At 36.0% G+C, this 24,490-nt stretch overlaps 1 protein-coding gene across 3 annotated transcripts in view; it reads right to left on the bottom strand.

Moving 5' to 3' along the window:
- Positions 1–24,490, bottom strand: part of SNTG1 (syntrophin gamma 1) — a 922,421-nt gene that overhangs the window by 749,567 nt on the left and 148,364 nt on the right. The window lies entirely within an intron of this gene.

The following is a 24,490-nucleotide window of genomic DNA, read 5'->3' on the forward strand; positions in this document are numbered from 1 at the left end:
GATCACTTAAAAGAAGTGAGACTTCTTTCTTTTACAGAGGTAAGGTTTTTTACATTTTTGACAGACTTGTCTTCCCAAAATCAAATCCTAAATGAAATTGTGTTCTTAAACTAACATTGACATCATCTCGAGGGTTCCTGGATAATCTCAAAGGATTTATTCTTTCACCTTGTGAAAAAAGATATGTTAAAAATAATTTGGTTTATTTGATAAGTTGAATGACAGAAGAGACCCTGTCAAATAAGAAAAGATGTTTTAACATTTCCTAGGTTGTATTTATAAAGATAAATGTTATTAATGTAGGTTTTCTAGAAATTGTGTGAAGTTCATTGAATTTTGTCAATACCCTTGTTGTTCATGGTATGTCTTAGTATAATGTTATCAGTTATAAATCCAGTTATTATTTAAAATGTGGTATATGCCACAAAAATAACCACATTTTCTTGTCAAATTCCCTCTCATCAAATATTTAATCATGGTCATTTTAAGTCTTTTGTCATTCACAGACACTTGTTATTTTACTTTGATGTTTTCCTAAAAGCTCTTGCCATCAGCTATAGGCCAAAATGCTTTGTGATAGAGTTGCCTAAATAACTCTAAGTATATACCACTGGACTGAGTTAGAATTTCCAGAATTCTAGTGGAGAAGCTGACAGGTTCATGAAACTGATAACCTAAGATCAAGCAGAACAAGAATTAATTACACAGGGACTGAATGAAGTGATAAAGGATGGTTATGGTTTTGCTTGTAAAGAGTGAATGGAAAGCAAATCATTATTTTCATTCCATTCCATCATTATTCCATTCCATTCCATTCATCATTCCATCATTATGGAATGGTGCTTTAATGATCTATTCTCTGAATGTAAAAAACAATGGTGCTTTAATGATCTATTCTCTGAATGTAAAAAACAAAACAACACAAAACAAAAAAAACCAAAACCCTTCCTCTTTTCTCTTAAGTTATCAATAATTTAGAGCAATTTTATAGATTACACCATTATAAACAAAAAGGAAACATATTTTCTCCCTGCCTAATCCTCCAAAATTTGGAAACTTTTATTGAGTATTTTTATTTTCATAGCAATATAACTATTTGCATAAATTAAATAAAAATTGGTTCTCTTTGTTACAGGACATAATTGGAAACATCGGTTATATAACCCAGGCTTCGATGGGAATTTCATATTTGAGAACAACATGCATAAATCAGTTTTAAAGAACTAGGTTGACTATGAAACTTAATGTTTACAAAGCCCTCTTAGAAAAACTAGATTGGTACCTGGTTTAAAGGATTCCCAGCCTTGTAGGTAAGTGAGCAAGGTCACTTCCTGGCAGGCCTAGGAACCTTGGGGTATTTTGGAGACCCAGAGGAGACAAGAATTCACTTAAAGCAATAGGTACAAAAGGTGAAGTCTGGTGGTGAATTCTTGGCTTGACTTCCTAGAGTCTAGAGACTTTTAAGAGTCTAGTATGACATTTCTTTTGAAAAGTTCCAGAAAAGCAGAGTAAAGAAAGACCTGTGTGGTCAGTTATCATTCTTGCTGCATTTATGTAAATAATTAGGACAAATCTAAGAAGACCAGATTTGTTTTGTAAACAGAATCAAAAGGGAGGCAACTGTAGAGGGAAATTTTATGTTTGAATGGAAAAATTATAGTGAATCTTTGTGAGTTCTCAATTCTTCTAACTTCCTCCAATATATGGCTACTACTCTCCAAATTAGTGCTTCCAATTTTTTTTTTTTTCACCTTATTTACCTGGTGTCACTGAGAACTAAAACCTGACAACCCGGATTTTTATTGGGACTGTCTAAAGAATTCCATGAGTTGACGCTGGATGTTTCTATGCTCTTCTCCAATAACCATGACTAATACTGATGCATATGCCATCACCAAAGATATTCAGACTGCAAACTAGGAAATCTGTCCACTTGTCAGCACTGTCCTCATTCCACCATCAGAAGATACTTCAAACCCAACATCTATAAATCTTTTCAGCTGGCTACTCTCTGGGCTCAGAAACTGGGTTTCCAACCACTGATCTTTTTTTTTTTTTTCTTTTATTTGCATAGAAATTCCCCTCCTTAAATTCTTTTTTTTTTTTTTTTTTTTTTATTTATTTGAGAGAGAGAGTGAGAGAGAGAGAGAGCACAAGAGGGGGGAGTGGGAGAGGGAGAAGCAGACTCCCTGCCGAGCAGGAAGCCCGATGCGGGACTCGATCCCGGGACTCCAGGATCATGACCTGAGCCGAAGGCAGTCGCTTAACCAACTGAGCCACCCAGGCGCCCTCCTCCTTAAATTCTTGACTGCTCACAAATATCCTTTACCACCAAGTCCCAACAGATGCTTCTGCTGGCCCTTAATGAACAAAAGGCAACTGAATGAGAAAACTGACATATTTTTCAAGTGAAAGAAGAACATTTTGTCTTCCTTTGAATAGGAGTAACTGCCAAAGATACTCCCCTTGACCAAATTTTATTCAGGTTCCTCTGAGCTCTCTGCTCTAGTAGGTCCACAGCTGGCCTTCTGTCTCTGTCCTATAAAGCCCCGTTGTAGCAAGAATTCTGCTGAGTCAGTTTAGAGAGAATCTTCACCCTCAGTATCTGATCATCCTAAATAACTGATCAAATTCCTCACCCGCTCAGGTGATGTCTGTTCACCCTGGCCTGCCTTCAGCAAGGGTCCTGTCAAGTCTGTAGTCAGAATCCCCCTTAGCCTTGAAATTTCCTCTTAGGAATTTTCCATTCACTCTGCTCCTTGACTATAAATCCCCACTAGCCCATGTTGTATTCGGAATTCAGCCCAGTTCTGTACTGAGATCTCTTTTCCCTTATTGCAATATTCATGACTATAATCTACTTTTGCCACTTTAACTACATTCCAGCTCTGGTTTCTTTTTGACAGGGAATGTGCACTAAGCAGAAAAAAGAGTGAGCAGCAGGGAGGAAATAAAGCACAGGAAATCACATCAGGGGTCCATTGTGAGGACCACGGGAAGAAGTCAGGGAGGGAGAATGCAGCAGAGCTTTGAAAGGAAAAGGTTTTTCTGATTATGAAACTGTATATTGTCACTTGAAAAAAAGCAAAAAAGAAAATACTCTCCCAATCCCACTACACAGAGATAACCACTAAGATCATATTAAAAGTTCTTATTTTCAGTAGAGTTTCAAAAGACAAATTTTAGTAATGAATAATTGTATATGGTGTTTTTATTTTTTATTTTTTTATTTTTTAGGATGTATTTATTTATTTGAGAGAGAAAGAAAGAAAGAAAGAAAGAAAGAAAGAAGAAGAAAGAAAGAAAGAAAGAAAGAAAGAAAGAAAGAAAGAAAGAAAGAAAGAAAGAAAGAAAGAGAGAGTGCACAAATAGGGGAGGAGCAGAGGGGGAGGGAGAGGGACAGAATCTCAAGCCGACTCTGTGCTGAGCACAGAGCCCAACACGGGACTCCATCTGAGATCATGACCTGAGCCAAAACCAAGAGTCAGGCGTTCAACCAACTGAGCCACCCAGGTGCCCCCTTTTTATTTTATTTTTAATAGGGAAAATATACTCTTTATTTTTACTGCTTTCTTTTTTTTTCTTTTCTTATATAGTTTTTTAAATTGTATTTTCCCATGTCAAAAAATATTCTCTAGAAAATTACTTTATAATCACTAAATTATTATTTTTTTAATTAAGAGAATTTTTTTTAGAACAGTTTAAAGTTCACAGTAAAACTGAAAGATACAGAAAATTCACATGTACCTCATGTCCTTATACATAGTTTCCCTTAATAGCAACATCTCCCACTCAAGTGTCACATTTGTTATAAGTGATGAACCAAATTGACACATCATAATCACTCAAAGCCCACAGTCTACATTATAATGGACTCTTGGTTTTGTACATTCTATGGGTTTGGGCTAAAGTATAATGGCATATTTCTATGATTATGATACCATACATAGATAGTACTTTCATTGTCCTAAAAATGTACTGTGTTCCTTCTACATTCATTTCCTCCCCAAAATAGCTTGCAACCACTGAGCTTTTAACCCTCTCCATAGTTTTGCCTCTTCCAGGATATCATATAGTTGGAATTATACAATATGTAGTCTTTTCAGATTGACTTTTTTCACTTAGTCATGTGCATTTAAAGTTCCTCCATGTCTTTTCATAGCTTGACAGCTCATTTCTTTTTAGCACTGAATAATGTTTCATTGTCTTGATGTACAACAGTTTATTTATCCATTCACCGACTGAAGGAAATCTTGGTTCCTTCCAAGTTTTGGCAATTATAAACAAAGCTGCTTGAGATATTGTGATTTATAAGAAAAATATATATTTGGTCATTCAAATAACCAAAATATATTTCTCATATATATATATATACTGGGTCTTCATCCACATTTTATGGCTCACAGCTCCCAAAACCCTTGGAATTTCCTAAGTGCCCAGAGAGTGAGAAAGGTGCCTTTTGTTATGTTAATGAGATAACTTTTAGAAAGCACCTAAGGTGGGGGCTCATTACCCTTGAAATGAACTGTGTGATTAAAGGGTTGGAACTTTCAGTCCCACCCTACCCCAACCTCCACTGAGGGAAGATTGATTGAACCCAAGTTTGAATCAATCACCAATGGGCAATGATTTAATCAGTCTTGACCATGTAATGAAACCTCCATAAAATCCCAAGAGGACTGGGCTCCTAGTTGGTGAACATGTGGAAGTTCTGGGAGAATGGTGCATCTAGAGATGTCATGGAAGCTCTGTGTCTCTTCCCCAAACCTTGCCCTATGCATTTCTTCCATCTGACTGAATTACGTCCTTCCATATTTTGCAATTACCTGGTGATCTAGTAAGTGAAATGTGTCTCTGAATTCTGTGACCTGCTCTAGTAAATTAGTTGAATCTGAAGTTGTGCAAACCTCTGATTTATAACTAGTCAGAAGTGTAGGTAACAGCTTGAACTTATGACTGAGGTCTGAAGTCCAAGGAGGAGGTCTTGAAAGCCTCCAATCTGCAGCCGGTCAGGCAGATGCACAGGTAACAAGCCAGGCTTGCAACTGGCATCTGAAGTGGAAGGTAGTCTTGTGGTACTGAACCCTCAACCTGTGGAATCTGATGCTATCTCCAGGTAGATAGTGTCAGAATCTACTTGAATTATAGAATACCAAGCCAGTGTCTTGAGAATTGTTTGCTGTGGAGACCCTCCCTCCCACACTAGAAACTGAATTTCAGAACCAAAAGACTGCTATAAACATCCCTGTGCAGGTTTTTGTGTGGATATAACTTTACAAATCCTTTGGGTAAATACCAAGGAGCATAACTGCAGAATCATATGGTAAGAATATGTTTAGTTTTCTAAGAAACCACCAAACTGTCTTCCAAAGTGTCTGTACCATTTTACATTCCCATCAGTGATGAATGAGAGTTCTTGTTGCCCTATATCCTCACCAGCATTTGGTGCTGTCAGTGCTTTGGATTTTGGCATTCTAATAGGTATATCATACCTTATTGTTTTAATTTTCATTTCCCTGAAGATATATGAGGTGGAGCATGTTTTCATATACTCACTTGTATTTGCCATCTGCATATATTCTTTGCTGAGGTCACTGTAGAGTTCTTTAGTTCACTTTTTAATTGGGTTGTTTGCTTTCTTCTTGTTGCATTTTAAGAGGGTTTTGTATATTTTGGTTTATCAGATTTGGGTCCTTTATCAGATGGGTCTTTTGAAAACATTTTCTCCCATTCTGTAGCTTGTCTTCTCATTCTCTTGTCTTCCACAGAATTTTTAAATTTTAATGAAGTCTAGTTTATCAGTTATTTCTTTCAGGGAGTGTACATTTGGTGTTGTATCTAAAAAGTCATTGACATACAGAGACTTCTAGGTTTTTTCCTGTGTTACCTTCTAGGAGTTTTATACTTTGGGATTTTACAATTAGGTCTGTGATCCATTTTGAGTTACTTTTTGTGCAGTTGTGTAAGGTTCTGTGTCTAGATTCTTTTTATTGCATGTTGATATCCAAGTCATTCCAGCACTATCTGTTAAAAAGACTATCTTTGCTCCATTTTTGTATACATATATCTCCATTTCATAGTTTATTGCATTAGCTAGAACTTATACTCCAATGTTGGAAATGAGTGCTGAATGAAAACATCTTTGCCTCATACCTTGATCTGGGTAGGAAAGCTTTGAATTTCTCACTAGCAAATGTGATATTAATTGTAAGTTGTTATTGTTGTGTGGTTTTTTGGGAAAATATACTTTATTAAATTGAGGAAGTTTCCTTGTATTCCTAGTTTATTGAGAATTTTTATCATGAATGGGTGTTAGATTTTGTCAAATGATTTTCTATATCTATTCATATGATCATGTGATTTTTCTTTTTTAGCCTATTCTTATGATGGATTACATTAACTTTAAAATGTTGAATCAGCATTGCATACCAGGGATAAATTTCATTTGGTTGTGGTGTATAATTCTTGTTACATATTGTTGAATTCTATTTGTTAATATTTAGTTAAGGTTTGACATCTATGTTCATGAGAGATATTGATCTGCAGGTTTCTTGTTATATCTTTGCATGGGTTTTGGTATTAGGATGACAGTGGCCTCATACAATGAGTTAGGAAATATTTCTTCTGTTTCTATCCACCGAAAAAAAAATCATAGGGAATTAACATAATTTATTTCATAACTGTTTGGTAGAATTCACCAGTGAACTCATCTGGGCCTGGTGCTTTCTGTTTTGGAAGGTTATTAATTATTGGTTCAATCTCCTTAAAAGATATAGGCCTGTTCATATTATCTCTTTTCCATGTCATTGAATTACTTTTACTTGTGTGCTGGTAAATATTGAAGCAAATGTCTGATAAGTAGCAAAACTGTAATTTGTAGCACTTGAAAGTAGAGAAAGTAGAAAGTAGCACTTTGTAACACTTGAAAGTAGAAAGTAGAGAAGCTGTGATTTGTAGGACTTGAAAGTTTTTTCTTATGTAAATACCCTCACTTTGGCCAATCCCAAGCTACCAAATGATGCCATTGACTGTAACTTTAGGAAGAAATGCACAGAATGGATTCTTGTGAGCTGGCATAAGTCAGCTCAAGTACATCATTGAGTTTATTTTGAACAGTAGAGCTAGAGAAAACTTTATTTCACCTTTTTTGTTGTTGGATACTTAGTTAATTCACATGTATTTCCCTTCATACATAAAATATGTCACTCCAGGATCTAGTTCTGAAAGTAAAAATCCTGGATAAAGCTTGCAAGGGGTAATGACAGTTATCAACAGTCTGGAGAAAACAGACCAATTTTAAATCATTGGTAAGATAACATTTTTGATTTTTCTTCTGTTTTGTCAGGAACTGCACAGAATAGATTATACATGGTCATTTTATAAAACCTACCACTTCCATGAACTTTTTATAAATAATGCTGTATGTAACAGTAAATGTGAATGCATTTAGGAAAGACACATGGGGAAATGATGGGACAAAGCAGGAGCAATGGAAAGGAATAACTAACATCTGCTGGGCAAGAACAATACAATCAACTGGCCATTCAACAGCAGCACACCCATTTAACAAATGTTAATTTAGTGTGTACTATGTATTAGGGATTTTTTTGGATAGTACTGATGCAGTAGTGAGCTAACAGAAAGAATTATTTATTTTTTTTAAAGATTTTATTTATTTATTTGAGAGAGAGAGAAAGCACACAAGCGGGGTGAAGGGCAGAGGGAGAAGCAGACTCCCCACCGAGTGGGGAGCCTGATGTTGGGCTCCATCCTGGGACGCCAGGATCATGACCTGAGCCGAAGGCAGACACTTAACCGACTGAGCCACCCAAGTGCCCCTGGAAAGAATTATTATATATGAGCATCCATTCTAGTATGGGAGATAGATAATGAAAAAGATCAATCAGTAGCATATAATATGTTACAAAGTGCTCAGTGTTACTGGAAAAAAAAATAGCTAGAGCAGAAGACTAAGAATTGCTCCATGTGGCAGAGGTCTGGCTGCAGTTTTAGATCAGGGAGGGAAGGGTAGCAGAATGTACCACCCCAAAATATGCCTCTTTGGTGTAAGGAGTATTTTGAGCTGATTATTTCAAGAAAAAGTAGGCTCTAGAGAGGCTCTAAAAACAGAGTAGAAGCTACCCTTTTAGAAGGGAAGTTTACATTAGAAACAGGATCTGTACTAAGGAGAGAGCTATTATCATAGATAGCTGATTTGCCTGGGGTACTTATCGGCAAGGCACTTACCAAAGTTTCCTCTTCTCACCTTCCCAGGAATTGCTTTCTTCCTTTTGAGCCCCCAGACTCCTATTTGTTTCCTTAGCTCAGGATGGTATATAAGCCTCAATCATATGGCTGCCTTTTGAGTCTTATATCTTTATGGGGTCTCTGATATGTACATACATTATTTAAAAGGTTTTTTTTTTTTTTTTTTCTCCTGTTAATCTGTCTTTTATTACAGGGACATTTTAGCCAAGAACCAAGAATGGTAGAGGGGAAATTATTTCTCCTTCCACACAGAGTTCAGGCCATGCTCACTGAGAGTTTAGAGTGCTTGAAAAATCACTGCAAGTGTCCTCAGGCCCTGTTCATGCCAAACACCTTGGAAACACTTGGAAGTGATTTTTTTGTTCATTTTTTGCAGTGATTACTGTAGTCTGACTTGACAAGATTGATGTAGAGAAAAAAGTACAAGCCAGGTGACAAGAAAAGCTACAATTAGATGTGATATGGCAGGTAAATAATCTGCCTGAAGATAATTGCAGGTAAATTTAAGAGCAGAATTTCTAGAACCCCTCCACAGTCACACCCACTAATCCCACTGAGCTTGTAATTAGAAGTGCCTCACATCTATTACCTGGAAAGAACAGAAATATTGCCACCTAGACAATTTATCAAGGAACAAGACTGATAGCTCTCCATTTCTTCACCTGTTTTATGTCTTTCAGCAAACTTTCATACTTCTCTTCATATGGATCCCTTAGATTTATTTTTAGAAGTTTTCCTGTGTATTTTGTCTAATTTTTGTTACGTCTGGAAAGTTTGGATTTGCTTGGGCATGATATATACTAAGATGAAATGCTCAGTGGGATTTTTGGGGAACAGTTAAATTTGTCTAAAATATTCCTGTAATCATTCATGCAGCAACTACCGATTGAGAACCTGCCCTGTGACAAGCCCCCTCAGGACCTGTGCCTAAATCCTAAAGACAGAGGACCAAGACCTGGGGCCATTTATACTATGTCATCAGAGGTCTTCTAGGATAAGACTGTGAGCAAACAAAGCAGTAGGAAAGGTGCATCTCCACATGTACATTCTGAAGACATCAGGCCAAAGACATCAAAATTATGGTGTGCTTTGCTGATCTTTGACAAAAAGAGAAAGTTGAAAAAAAAGAGAGAGAGAGAGAATGTTGCTCAATCCCAGATTTTCATCCAGTGAAGATAACACTTGAGTTATGATTAAGGAAATATATTTTGAGAAGTCATAAGAAAACAAATTACAAATTGTTAAAGGGAAGACCAAAAAAGTTTCACAAATTTTAACAATTGGAAGTGTAGTTCAAGAAACTGATTAATTTCAACTGAGCTAAGTAAACAAGCCCATTGAAATAAAATTCCACATCAGAAATGGGAAGACCTGAAACAACCATATGGCCTGCAATTGTATTTCGACTAATCTTATTTTCTTAATGGCTTAAAGGTAAATTTAAAGTTAAATTAGGTTCAGCATGCAATTGGAAGTTAAATGGTGTGTAAATTAATAGTTCAATTTTTAAAGTAATAGCATTAGTTTGGATTTTGAAATAAACTGGTGAAAAACCACATATGTGCCAAATAAGAATGTTTTCAACTTTGTAAAACTTCATTAAAATTGCTTGCACCAAAACATAACGAGCAAACTAATGAAAAGGAAAAAGCAACAATACTAAGCACAAAATAATACAGCACTTTGACATCTTTCAGAGGAGGCACATTTAAAACAAAATAAAAGATGAATGTGGTTAATGGCAGAATGGCTTATATCTTTAAAAAAAGAATGAAAAATAACGATGAAAGAATAAGCAATTGTTAATGATACTTATTGTATATATTTACTGTTATAATCAAATTCATTCTTCTGTTTTTTCCACTGCTGTTTTCTACATAAGAGTACAACATTTTCTTTACTATGTTTGTCTTTTTCTATTCAAAGATCTTCCAATAAATTGATACACAAGTGCTAGAAAGTACTAGTGACTAGCTAGACAGGGATAACAGTGTAAAGGCAACATGTAATAAGAATTATCGATCATGATATATTAGAGTCCTTTCATTTTATCCTTTATTAAATATTGAAGCTAAAGCAGCTCCTATTTATCCTTCACTACTGATTTATAACATAAGGAAATAGAATTATGGACTCATACATTTTCTCTGTAAAGTCTGCACTACTTGTGACTGAAAACATTTTCATAGCAATAGCATAGACATAAGCTGAAAAATGTAGGGGAGAACACAAGAAAAGGAATTTAATCATTATTTTAAAGTTGTCATTGTATTATTATTATGAGTATTATTACTACCTTTATTTCTCAAAAAAGTGTTCACTGAATTAAAAAAAAATCCAAGAAAGTAAAAAGCCCATACGATGTGGGGGTTATTTAAAGCTGAGAAAATAATATGAGAAACTGAATTCCATAGACCTATTCCTCTAGTCAAAGCATCCTGGGAGCCATCTGTACCTTGAGCACGTTAAGAAGAGAGTTGATATATATATATATATGTATTTTTTTTTAATTGTCAAAATGAACTCCCTCATCTGAAAGTACTTCCCAGATTGGCTAAACAGCATATTCATGCATTTCAGCTTATGTGTAATTAAACTACCAGGGTACATACAGCAAAATTCACAATATCTATTGGCCCCATGTTCAAATATTCTGTAATGATTCTGAATATGTTTGTATCTCCCAAGACAAACTTTTGAAACGGATTTCATAATATCCTATGAGATGCAGTTAAAAAAATGATTCACATATTTTTCTTATAATTTATATGTACTTAGAACATGTAATTTTGATAAGCCATAACCACAGAAAGGCCTAGCAACTCAGTTTCAGTAAACTGGACTTCAAATTAAATTGCTGTTTTATTTCTTAGGTTTATGTATTCCATCTTTTAGTTGTTCATTTGTTTGCCTCTAGACTCTTTTTAATGTAAAACTATAATTGCTTTTATACTTTAAATATTTTAAACAAAAATAAGATTAAAAGCTTGATGCTTAATATCAACTTCTTCCTGGCATCAGTGAAAGAAGACTTTTTTTAAAGAAAATAAATATCTCAAAATATTTTAATTTATCACATTTTATTAGATTTGCAACATAGTCTAATTCCTTCATTTGAAAATTATGGCTCAATCAGTGGAGCATGCAACTCCTGATCTCAGAGTTGTAAGTTCAAGCCCTATGTTGGATGTAAAGATTACTTATAAACAAAATCTTAAAAAAAAAAAAAGTATTAAAAGAAAAAAAAAGAAAATTACCTGCTAATATGCAAGGTTAACTATTTTATTGGATCATGGTATTTTAATAAATATTTGAAGGCTAGTAACCTAAAATTTAAATCTTTTGGAACTTTTGCAAATATAATTACCCTATCACTTTATATTTCTCCTTAAATTTGCATATTCTTTTTTTAAAGATTTTATTTATTTACTTGAGAGAGAGAAGGAGCACAAGCAGGAGGAAGGAGCAGAGGGGCAGAGAGAGAAGAAGACTCCCCCCTGAGCAGGGAGCCTGATACTGGGCTTGATCCCAGGATGCTGGGATGATGACCTAAGCTGAAAGCAGATGCTTAATCAACTGAGCCACCCAGGTACCCCTAAATTTGTCTATTCTATCAATATTTACTGAAGAATTACTAAGTGCTAAGCACTGCCCTATGTACTTAAGATTGCAAAAAGGTTCATATTCTAACATTATAGTACAAGGGATAATAAATAATAAGTTAATGCATCAGATTCATAATGGCTCTGAAAACAATAGAACATGCCGATGTGGGCAAGCATGTGTAGGGACAGAGAGTATTTTTTTTTTTATTTAAAGATTTTATTTATTTGTCAGAGAGACAACACCAGCAGAGGGAGTGGCAGGCAGAGGGACAAGGAGGCTCCCTGTTGAGCAAGGGGCCTGATGCAATGTGGACTCAGTCCCAGGACCCTGGGATCATGACCTGAGCCGAAGGCAGATGCTTAACCAACTGAGCCACCCAGGCGTCCCAAGGGACGAAGAGTATTTTAGATATGGAGGTCAAAGTTAGGTTCGTGAGAAGGTGATAAACTAACTGAAATCAGAATTTGAAGGAACCAGCATGTAAGTATTTGGTCAGAGTCTTGCAGGCTGAAGAAATAGAACAAGTAATGGCTCTGAAATGGGAATGGGCTGAATGTGTTCAAGGGCCAGAGAGACATGCACCAAGGAAGGATGGAGTGGCCACAGGAAAGCACAGGGAGATGAAACCAGAGAAGTGGGCAGACCCAAATCATGCATGGCCACCCAGCTCTCAAGGGAAATATGCAGTGAGAAGATGTGGAGGGTGAGAGCATACTTCGGGATATGAAAAGTTCACTTTTTCTAATGCACAGATGATGGATTGTGCTGTGGTTAAAACTGAGGACGATAAGAAGTGCAAGCAGAAAAGTAAGGAGAGGGATGCAGATGCCCGTCAGAAGATGACAGTGGCTTGAACTAGGTGGGAGACATGAGACAAGAAAATAGATTTACTATTTGTAGGCACAGAAGGCAGAACATCCTGATGGAGGGAAGAAAGGGATGAAGGAAAAGGTACATTTTGATGGCTAAATTGGGGGCCTAAGAAACTGGGTTGATGCCATTTCCAGGGATTGAGGAGAAACTAAGTGTGAATATGGAAATCAAGGATTTTGTCTTAGTCATGTTATACTTGGTCATGCTGAGAAACCATTAAGAATAGCTAATATTTATTGAATGTTCAATTTATGCCAAGCACCATTTATGTTGCTTTATGTATTATCATATTATAATATCATGTCTCCATAATAATCCTATGGTTAGATATTTTACAAATGAGAAAATGGAGCCATAAAAAGGTTACCTAGAGTTGTACAGCTAGTAAGTTGGTATACACAGAATTTGAACCCAAGCAGTCTGACTCAAGTTTGTGTTCTTATTCCCTGTGATATAACACACAGGCTCAGTGAGGAGAGCAGGATTTGAGATCTGCACATTTGGAGGTCACCAGCACCCACAACAACCTTGGCATATATTTTCAACATTTTAAAACTACAATGAAGTTCATCCTTAAGCCTTGAAAATGAGATCGCTTCTGTTAGCATTTTTTTAAAGTTTTTATTTAAATTCCAGTTAGTTCACATATAATGTAATACTAATTTCACGTGTACAATATAGTGATTCAACACTTCCATACAACACCTGGTGTTCATCACAGCAAGTGCACTCCTTAATCCCCTCCCCTACTTCACCCATCCCCCCACCTGTCCTACTGTCATTAAGTAGTCACAATCAAAGTAAAGGGAGCAATGATTTCCAGAAAGGGGCTGTACAACTATGATGTGATCTGATATAAACTACTTCTCCATACAAAGAATGTGTCAACCAGGCAGGATTTGGTCATCGATGTGGAGGGTGAAAAGGAGAGATGTCCGTTAGCACTGGCAGTGCTTGCCCAGGAGACGTCAGTCAGCATTTTTAGTTTCAGTGACCACTGGCAAGACAGTTGAGCATCCTGATCCTACAGTTCTCATTTCGTGGACTGGTGCTATTTAACACATGAATCATCTAATTCATTTCCCTGTTTTCTTCTCTTCATGAATTCTCTTTATTATTATTTGTCTGCTGATAGAAGACACATGACAGTGAATTCTCATTGTGAATATACAAATGTATGGCCATGCACACATGAGTATTCTGGATACTTTGGAAATTCTGAGTATTTTTATTTGCTGATTTAATACATCCATCTCCCAAGTTTGGTTACTGTGGCAACCTCTAAAAAGTGTATCCACTTTAATTTTGCTAATAAAATTGATTGTCTGAGATTATAGATTAGAGGTTCCAACTCCAGACTATGGCATATTTATAACCTTAATGGTGCTTCACCTTGATGCCTCTTGAAAGACACCCAACAATCTTTTCCCTGAAGAAGCAAGAATCACTGTGATGTCACTATGAAGCTTAATATCAATACATATATCTAAAGCATCTTGTAAATTTACTTACCTTGACAAAAGAATTAAATCTATGCCTATAGTCATAACTTAATTAGTCTGTAGTTAAGTAACTCTTCATATATCTTATCTCCAGTTTCCTTACATTTGACCAAATTCATCATGCAATTGATGCAATTTGGGAAATATATAACACATAATATTATGTTACATATTCAAACAAATAAGTAATACAGAGAATGTATCAAATGTGCAAATTCATTCATATTTATGATATGCAGTTTATGGATTAAACCAATGTTTGTGGGCAAAACACCTTTCAAAGTTCTCAGAATTTCAAGAAAAATCAAATCCTAGTTGGGATGAATCCTATTTTGCTGACTACAAGAGACTCACTTCAAATTCAAAGACACCTGTAAGTTGAAAGTAAAAGAACAGAAAAAAGACATAACATGCAAACATTAAAAAAATAAAGCAGCTGTGGCAACATTAGTATTAGTATTCAGAACAAAAAGGGATATTTGCTAGAGGCAAAAAGGGATATTATATAATGACAAAAGGATCAATCCATTAGTAAGACATAACAATCTTAAATGTGTATGCATCAAGCAACATGTCCATAAAATGCCAGAAAAAATATTGACAGAGTTGAAAGAAAAAGTAAACAAATCCATAATTAGAGATTCCAACACTACTCTCAGCACCTGATAAAACTATAAAACAACACATCAGCATTACAAATGTGAGCAACGTAATCAACCAACCAGATCTAATTAATGTATATAGCATACTTTACCCAATAACAGCAAGGATGCACTTTTTTTCCCCAAAACTAAATGAACATCTACCAAGAGGGATTGTATCCAGAACCATAAAACATACCTCAATAAATTTAAAAGAACACTTCCCAATTCATTTTATAAAGCAAGTGTTACCCAGATAGCAAAACCAGACAATGACTGAACAAAGATAACCCCTATTTCAAATATTCCCCTTAAACTTACATACAAAAGGCATCAACCAAATATTAGCCAACTGAATCAACCAATATATAAAAAGAATTATACACTCTGGGATTTATTCCAGGTGTGAAAAGCTAATTCAACATGAAAAATTCAATCATTGCCATCCACCATATCAACAAGATAAAAAAGAAAAATCATATAACCATATTAATTGACATAAAAAACATTTGACAAATCTCAAGACACATCCATGGAGGGAGAGGGAAAAAGTCCAAGCAATCTAGAAACAGAAGAAATACTTCAAGTAGAGAAAGAGCATTTACAAAATTTACAGCTAACAATACACATAATGGGGGCACCTGGGTGGCTCAGTTGTTAAGCGTCTGCCTTCGCGAACCTCAGGTCATGATCCCAGGGTCCTGGGATCGAGCCCCACATTGGGGTCCCTGCTCCGCGGGAAGCCTGCTTCTCTCTCTCCCACTCTCCCTGCTTGTGTTCCCTCTCTCACTGTGTCTCTCTCTGTCAAATAAATAAATAAAATCTTAAAAAAAAAAAAAATACACATAATGGTTAGAGACCAAACACCTTTCCCCTAAGATAAACAAGCAAGAATGGCTCTTCTCACCACTTTTATTCAACACAGTGTTGAAAGTTCTAAGTTCAAGCATCTGCAATAAGGGGGCAAAGGGGGAGTGGACAAAAGAAAGACCCCTACTTCACACCATCTAAAAACTTTAACTTAGGGGGGCCTGGGTGGCTCTGATGGTGAAGCATCTGTCTTCAGCTCAGGTCATGATATACAGGTCCTGGGATCGAGCCCCATGTTGGGCTCCCTGCTCAGTGGGGAGTCTGCTTCTCCTTCTCCCTCTGCCTCTCCTCCTGCTTATGTTCTCTCTCTCTCTCTCTCTGTATCTCTCTGTTTCAAATGAATAAATAAAAATCTTTAAAAAAAATAAAAACTTTAACTTAAAATGGATCAAAAATTTAAATGTGAGAGCTAACGTGATGGAGGAAAACATAGGTGTAAACCCTGTGAGTTTGGCTAAGGCAATGATTTCTTAGATAGAACACAAAAAAGTACAAGCCACAAAAGATAAAATAAACTGGTTATCCTCAAAATTAAAAATGTTTTATTTCAAAGGACACCATTAAGAAATTGAAAATACAGCCCACAGAATGAGAAAAATTTTTTTTTACAAATCATGTATCTGATAAGGCACTTGTACCTAGAATATATAAAGAATAATTAGTACTCAATAATAAACAAATGACCCAATTTTCTTTAAATGGGCAAATGATCTCAATAGATATTTCTCCAAAGAATATACACAAAGGACAGTAAGTACATGAAAATATGCTCAGCATCATTAACCATCAGGAACATGCAAATCAAAACCATGAGTTACCACTTCATACTCACTAAGATGACTACAATCAACAACACAGAAAATAACATGCATTGACGAGGACGTACAGAAATTGGAACACTCACACAATTCTGGTGAGAATGAAGATGTTACTATTGCTTTGGGAAACAGTTCTTCAAATGGTTAAGTTACAATATGATCCAACAATTCCCACTCTAAGATATATCCAAGATAAATGAAAACACATCCACACAAAAATTGTACACAAATATTCATAGCAAGATTATTCATAATAACCAAAAATGCAGACAACCCCAATGTCCACCAAATGATGAACATATAAATAGAATGTATATCCATAAAATGGAATGTTATTCAATCACTTTAAAAACCTGATACTCTCTCCAACATGGATGAACCTGGAGAATATTATGCTAAGTGAAATAAGCAAATCACAAGTGACCACATAATTCATGATTCATTTGTAAGGAAGTCCCAGAATAGGTATAACTATAGAAAGAAGAAAGTATAGTGGCTGCCTAATGCTTAGGGAATTGGAAGGACTGGGGTAGGGAGGGGTGATGGCTGAGAGTGCAGTTTCTTTTTTGGGTAATGAAAATGTCCTAAATTTGAATGTGTTGATGAATGCATAACTCCATGAATATACTAAAAGCCACAGAATTGTATGTTTCAATGGGAGAGTTGTGTTTTTTTAATTTTTTACTTTAATTTCAAACAAATGGGTGAATTGTATGGTATATGAATTATATCTCAATAAAGCTATTAAAATAAAAACTAAAACTAAGCTGATCTAAACAGGCAACTTCCATACAATCCAGCAACTGCAATCTTGAAATTTATCCTAGTGAAATAAAAACTTCTGTTCATACAAAAAAATTTAAATGCATGTTTATAGCAGCTTTATTTGTAAAAGCCAAAAGCTAGAAACAATCCAGATGTTCTTCAATGGATGAATGGTTAAACAAGCTATGGTAACTCCTTACCAGGGAATACTACTCAGAAATAAAAAGGAAGAAATTACTGACACACATAACAGCTTATATGAATGTCAAGGGAATGATACTGAAAGAAAATCCTAAAAAGTTGCACACCATATGATTCCATTTATATAACATTCTTGAAACGACAAAGTTATAAAAATGGAGAACAATTTATTGCCTGCCAGAGTTGGGGGGGCCTATGGGAAGGGGTAAGAGAGAGGTTGGGAAGGTTATCAAAGCACAATAGCAAGGATCCCTCTAGTGATGAAACTCTGTATATTGACTCAGATGATATACTCAAGAATCTGTACTCAGGATAAAATTGTGTAGCACCAAAGACGCACACACACATGAATATAGTAAAACTGCAATTATCTGTGAAAGATCAGTTGACTGTATCAATGTTAGTATCCTGGTTATTTGATCATACTGTCATTTGTCATTGTCATTGTTACCACTGGGGGAAACTGGCTAAAGGATACACAAGATCATCTACATCAGTTCTTTCAACTGCATGTCAGTCTATAATTATCTCAAAATTAAAAGTTTATTTAAGAAATCAGAGGTAGCTGTAGAAAGGAGAGAGGACTGTGTGTGAAGCCATATGTTTTCTAGACTCTGACCTACCCCTTACTTAGCTGTGCCACCTCAAAAAATTCACTTTATCATTTTAGGCTTCAGTTTTCTTGTAAGAAAAGGGAGGATTTAGATAAGATGTATGGTTTCCAGGCCATATGATAATTATAATTATTTTACACCGCAAAACATTTCATAGGCCCTTCTCCACTATCCCCTACTGCTCAGATCATCACTCTATTTAGGAACCACTGATGGAGATTTTCACATTAAGAAAAAAAAAAATTCTATTCTGTGTGTCTCTGCTTTTATTAATTGCATAAACATCTACATACACTAGAAAAAGTATAGTGTGTCGTGAAAATATCATTCATCTAATCTACAGAACATGTGTACAGCCTTTGTGGGTCCTAGGGTCCCTTGCTATAGTTCCCCAGCCCTATGGGGTCCACAGTTTATGGTGCACAAATTTTAAAAGATAGAATACAAAATCTCAAAGGTCTCTTCCAGACCTAGGATTCTCAAGGTACCGATTTAGATTTTTCAACTGTACACATTTACACCACCAGCCCCAAAGAGTTTGCGCACGAATCATTTTTCCAATAAGTGTAAGTACCTTATCATTATCCAAAAGACATGTCATCAGTCAGAATTTTTTTGTGCATATCATTCCCTAAGTTGATCATGAATCCTGGGATCCTGAAATAGGAACCACGGCCCTGAGATGTTACATTCCTGTAACATCCAGGCCATAGAAGGGACACAGCCAAATGCTGCTGAGCAACAAACACAGGGAGGGCACAGCCTCAGTTCACAGGTCACTCACAGTTTAAAACAACAGGAGGAAGCTCGTGTTTACACCTTATCCTATGGATATAGTGCTGTAGACACCAGCATCTGCCTTATGTGTTTAATCCTTAAAGAAATCCTGCTAAGTACACATTATCTCCATTTTACTGACACTGATGCTTGAGGAGTTTATATAATTTGCCCAGATAAGTACCAGACCTTACATCTGACCTTAGTTCTCTCTAATTTTAGAGCCCACAGACCTTCTGCTGCACTGTGGCAGCTCATATGAAATTAAAAAGACTTAAAAAAATAAAAAAAGAAAAGGCTTCAAAAGGAGAAAAAAGAAAAAAATGTACAGGCTCAGCCAAGGCTCATGTCCCGACAAGATATCATCAGTTTAGCACATTTTACTGTCAGGCATCCTGGCTTCCATCTATGGGCTGAACTTATTTTTGACAGCTACATTTTGGTTGACTAATGCAACAAAAGATGAAAGAATGCCTATTACAAAATAACCTATCTTTGGCAAGAATAACACCACATTATGAGTATACAATTCCCTCCTCCCCCCCCCAAAAAAAAGGAAGGGAAGGGAAAAGAGAGAGAGAGACAGACGGACAGAGAGACAGAAAGAAAGAGGGAGGGAGGGAAGAAGAAAGTGAAAGCCATCCATGTAATCAACCCCTTAGTAACAACCACAGTTTTAAATATTTCCTCTAAATTATGTCTTGCTGAATCACCACAGAAATGTACAATGAAATAGAGCTGTCTGTATCACCTGCTGTGACAATATATTGCTAGACATAACAAATTTATTAGGTTAAACCTCAAAATGCAGTGCGACTGACATAGTCAGCCTCTTGAACTGAGCCTGGAGGCTCAGTGAGAATTTGTAAGCTTGCTTGTTTATTTCACAATGAAGCCTGTCCACCCTTGATCCAAATACATATAGTCCAATGCACTGCTGTTTGGGTAATCCCCTATTGCTCCGTGGAGCCCACTCACTCATTTGTCTTACTTGACACTGTTGGAAGGAGATGCTTGATAATGATAGCTAACATCGACTGTCATCTTGTGCCGCACAGTGTCCTACACATCTTACCTACAGTAAAACATACAACAACCTAGGAAGAAAGCACTATTATTATTATCCCTATCTGACTAAGAATGTGATGGCTTGCACAGAGAGGTTAAGAAACCTGCCTCATATAATTTGCAAACAGATTCAAACCCAAGCAATTAGGCTCCGGTGCCTGCAAATTTAACCATTTGGCTGTATATTTTGAAAGCTCTTTCCCAACTTCTGACTTCACTATTCATCATAGCTTTTCTGCTGTGTCATATGGCTGGCAATCTTGAAAAAAATGAGAGATGAGTTTCCATAGGAAACATCCATAGGAGGATGTAGCCCCAAGTAAGGGGCCGGTTCTTCTCCTTCAGAGAAAAACACATAAGGTTAGTGCTAAGTCCAAAATTTCTGTGCCCATTCAGCTTTGTCCTTCGTGATTGAGCTCAATGTCTTGTATGTAGAATACATGGGCTTCCACTAACTTGCTCTCACCAGGCCCTTATTCAAACCTAAGAACAGAGAATCCTTAGATTAAGCTGGGGGACCCAGAGAACAAAAAAAGATCATGAGGTTGATGGAAATCCATGCTTTATCTATTGTGAAATGAAACAATAAAAGGCTATTTTCAAATTCTATCTGACAATTCAAAATGCATGTACAGGAAGGCAATGATTCATTTTTTCCCTCCCTTGGAACTGCTTCCAAGCCCTTGAAAAGAGAAAGGACAGAAAAATGGGGTCAAAGAGATTGTCTGGCATGGTATACCATCCATTGTTTTCAATAAGTAGACAGTAAAATTTATTTTCTAAGGGAAAGCGGGACTATCAAATCTATACAAAAAGAAATTTCTAAAAATTACAAAATATATTAATGGGCGTATCTCTCTAAGTTTAGCTTAGAAATGGTGCAAATAACTTCTTACATGAGAGAAAAAAGGATGAATTGTAAGTTACGTCAAACCTCAGAGATATCCTTTCTCAAGGCTGAGTGAGGATGAGAGAGGTTCTTTGAGCAAAGGTGGGAAAGAGAAGAACCGCCTACTACATTGGCATGCTTTACATACATTTCTTTTTATCCTCAGTCAATCCTCTGAGGTATTATCATGCCTGTTACAGATGAGGAAAGTGAGAGTCAGAGATGTTAATAAGCTTCCCACACAGGAAAAAACATCTGTTTTCCTCTCTACCCCACTTTCCAGCACTATGGAGCCCCCTGACACGGACTTCTTCACTATAAAACCGAGGAGCAGAGAAACGAGAGCATTAATGTGTTTTTCAAAGTTTATTGAAAACCTGGAAGGTATCTTTCAGAGAGTATTGCAGTCATTCATTCAAAAATATCTACTGGACATGAGATTTTTTTCAAAGCAAGCTCTAATGAAATAGGAGTGACCCCTATTCTCCCACATATAACACGGTATAGGGAATAGAGAAAACTAAACACATAATTATAATACAGTATTAAGGAGGTTTATAGCAAGAACACCACACCAGGATGGGGGAGGTCAGAGAAAGATTCCTAGAAGCAGTAGCAGCTCACTCAACTCCTGACTACTCAGTACATATTAGCTAGTTGGGGCCATGGAAGCAGTTGACATCAATGCAGGAAAGAGTGAGCCACAGTGGCAAATTTGAAATGACAAGGTTTGCATCCCATTTGAAGAATGTAAGAAAGGTCATTGTACATCAACTACAGGAGTGAGAGAAGTTAAAAGCACTGATGGCTGGGAAGGTGGGCAGGGAGCAGGTTATTCAAGAACCACATCAAAAAACTTGGACGTTAACCAGAAAAATGGAAGACACTGAATAATGCTCAGATGAGAATAAACGTTCTGGCAACAGCATAACAAATGATTTTATGGGAACAAAGTTGGAAACAGCTTAAGAGTTTGCTGAGTACTCTAGGTATGAGAAGTGGTGGATTGGGCAAGGATGGTTGGGAGAAAATTGGAGAGATTCACAATTTCTTTAAAAGAAAAAGCACAGAACCTGGTGATGGACAGGATGTAGAATATAAGGAGGTGAGGAGCGTTCAAAAATGATGTCTAGGTGTCTGGCTTGGGCAACTGGATAAATCTGCCTATCCTAAACATTTTATATAAATGCAATCATACAATACCTGGTCTTTTGTGAATATCTTCTTTCATTTAGCTTTATGTTTTCAAGGTTCATCCATGTTCTAACATGTATCAATGGTTCATTCTTTTGTATTGACAAATAATATTACACTATGGACAACCACGTTTGTTTATCTTTTCATCAGTAATTGGGTATTTGGATTGTTTCCACTTTGTGACTCTTATGTATAATGCTCCTATAAATCTTTTTGTGAAAGTAGTGTGTGGAAATGTTTTCATTTATCTTGCCATATACATAGCAGTCAAATCACTGGGTCATTTGGAATGCTAGGTTAAATATGTAGAGGCCAAAAGGTTGTCCAAAGTGGCTGCACCATTTCACATGCCCATCAGCAATGCAGGACTATTCAAATTTCTCCACATATCGGCCAACATTTGTTGTTGTTGGGTTTTGTCTGTAGCCAGCCTAGTGGGTATTAAATGGTATTTTAATGTAGTTTTGATTTGCATTTCAAAGGTAATTAATGATGTTAACTATACTTCCATGTGCTTATTAGCCATGTGTATATATTCTTTTGGAGAAATGTACATTCAACTTTTTCCCTTTTAAAATCTGAGTTATCTTTTTATTGTGAGTTAAAAGTTTATATATTCTGGATCATAGATCCATCAAAAAATAATTGGCAAATATTTTCTTTAATTTGTAGAGTTTGGTATTTTTTTTATATTCTTCATAGTGTTCACTGAAGGAAAAAGTGTTTTTGTAATTTTAATAGAACACAGCTTATATATTTTTTAACTTTTTGCTTATGATTTTGGTTAAGAAAATATTGCCTAATATAGGGCATGAATATTCTCATGTTTTCCTTCAACAGTTTTATAAGTTTAGCTCTTACATTTAGGTCTATAATCCATTTTGAGTTATATTATAGATAGAGGATAGATAGATGATAGATAGATATAGAAATCACATATATAATATATCAGACCTTCCTTATCATTTGTTATCAGTGGATGCTTAGGTTGCTTCCGTATCTTGGCTATTGTCAAAAATGCTGCAGTAAACATATATATCTTTTCAAATTAGTGTTTTCATTTTCTTTGGGTAAATACTCAGTAGTGGAATTACTGGATCATATGGCATTTCCACCTTTAGTTTCTAGAGAAACCTCCATATTGCTTTCCACGGTGGCTGCACCAATTTACATTCCCACCAATAATGTACAAGAATTCCTGTTTCTCCACATCCTTATCAACACGTTACTTTCATCTTTTTATTTTAGCCATTCTGACAGGTGTAAAGTGATATCTCATTGTGGTTTTAATTTGTATTTCCCTGATGATTAGTGATATTGAGAATCTTATATATTTGTAAAAATGTCTATTCAGGTCCTCTGCCCATTTCTTAATCAGACTGGTTTTTGTTTGTGTGTATGTTTGTGTGCGTTGAGTTGTACAAATTCCTTATACATTTTGGGTATTAACCTCTTATCAGATATGTCATTTGTAAATGTCTTCTCACATTCAGTAGGTTGCTTTTTTGCTTTGTTAATAGTTTTCTTCACTGTAAAAATAAGAGAACAAACTGATGGTTGCCAGAATGGGGATGGGGAGATGGGGAGATGGGTAAAATGGGTGAATGGGAGAGGGAGATGCAGGTTTCCAGTTATGGAATGAATAAATCTGGGGACAAAAATTGGGGAATGTAATCGATGATACTATAATAGCATTGTATAGTGACAGATGGTAGGTACACTTATGGTAAGCATAGCATAACATATAGAGATGTTGAATCACAGTGTTGCACACCTGAAACTAATGTAACATTGTGTGTCAACTATACTCAAATAAAAAAAAAATTAAATAAAGTAAGTGGGCACCGGGTGGCTCAGTCTGTTGAGCCTCAGACTCTTGATTTTGGCTCAGTCATGATTTTGGGGTCCTAGGATCAAGCCCTGCATTGAGCTCCATACTCAGCTGCAGTCTGTTTCTCCCTCTGCCCCTCCCCCTTGTCATGCACTCTCTCTCTCTCACTCTGTCAAATACATAAAATCTTTTTCAAAATTAAAAATAATTAATTAAATAAATAAAACAATAAAAATAAAGTGCCTGTGGCATCTGGGGATTAATAAAATCATACAGGTTTCCATGATAAACCCTTATCTGGAATCTTGATTTGTATCATGCAAAGATACAAATGTAAGAAATCAGCAGTAACAAAACAAATTTCAAGAAGTCCACAAGCAGCAGGTATATCTTTATAAACATAAACAACGCTTTAAAAAAAAAGAAAGCCAGGTTTAAAAGAACTGAGATAAATTGGCCTTAAGTGTGAGATTTTATGTTCATCTGGCCAGTAGTTAAGCTGTGCTTCCTGTTAGAGCTGTTAGTGTCAGTGGCTTAAATTTCCTGTGGTGTCCTTGTTTTTCTCTCCCC

The sequence above is a fragment of the Halichoerus grypus genome, chromosome 5 (genome assembly GCF_964656455.1).
Source record: "Halichoerus grypus chromosome 5, mHalGry1.hap1.1, whole genome shotgun sequence".
NCBI classification, from domain to species: domain Eukaryota; kingdom Metazoa; phylum Chordata; class Mammalia; order Carnivora; family Phocidae; genus Halichoerus; species Halichoerus grypus.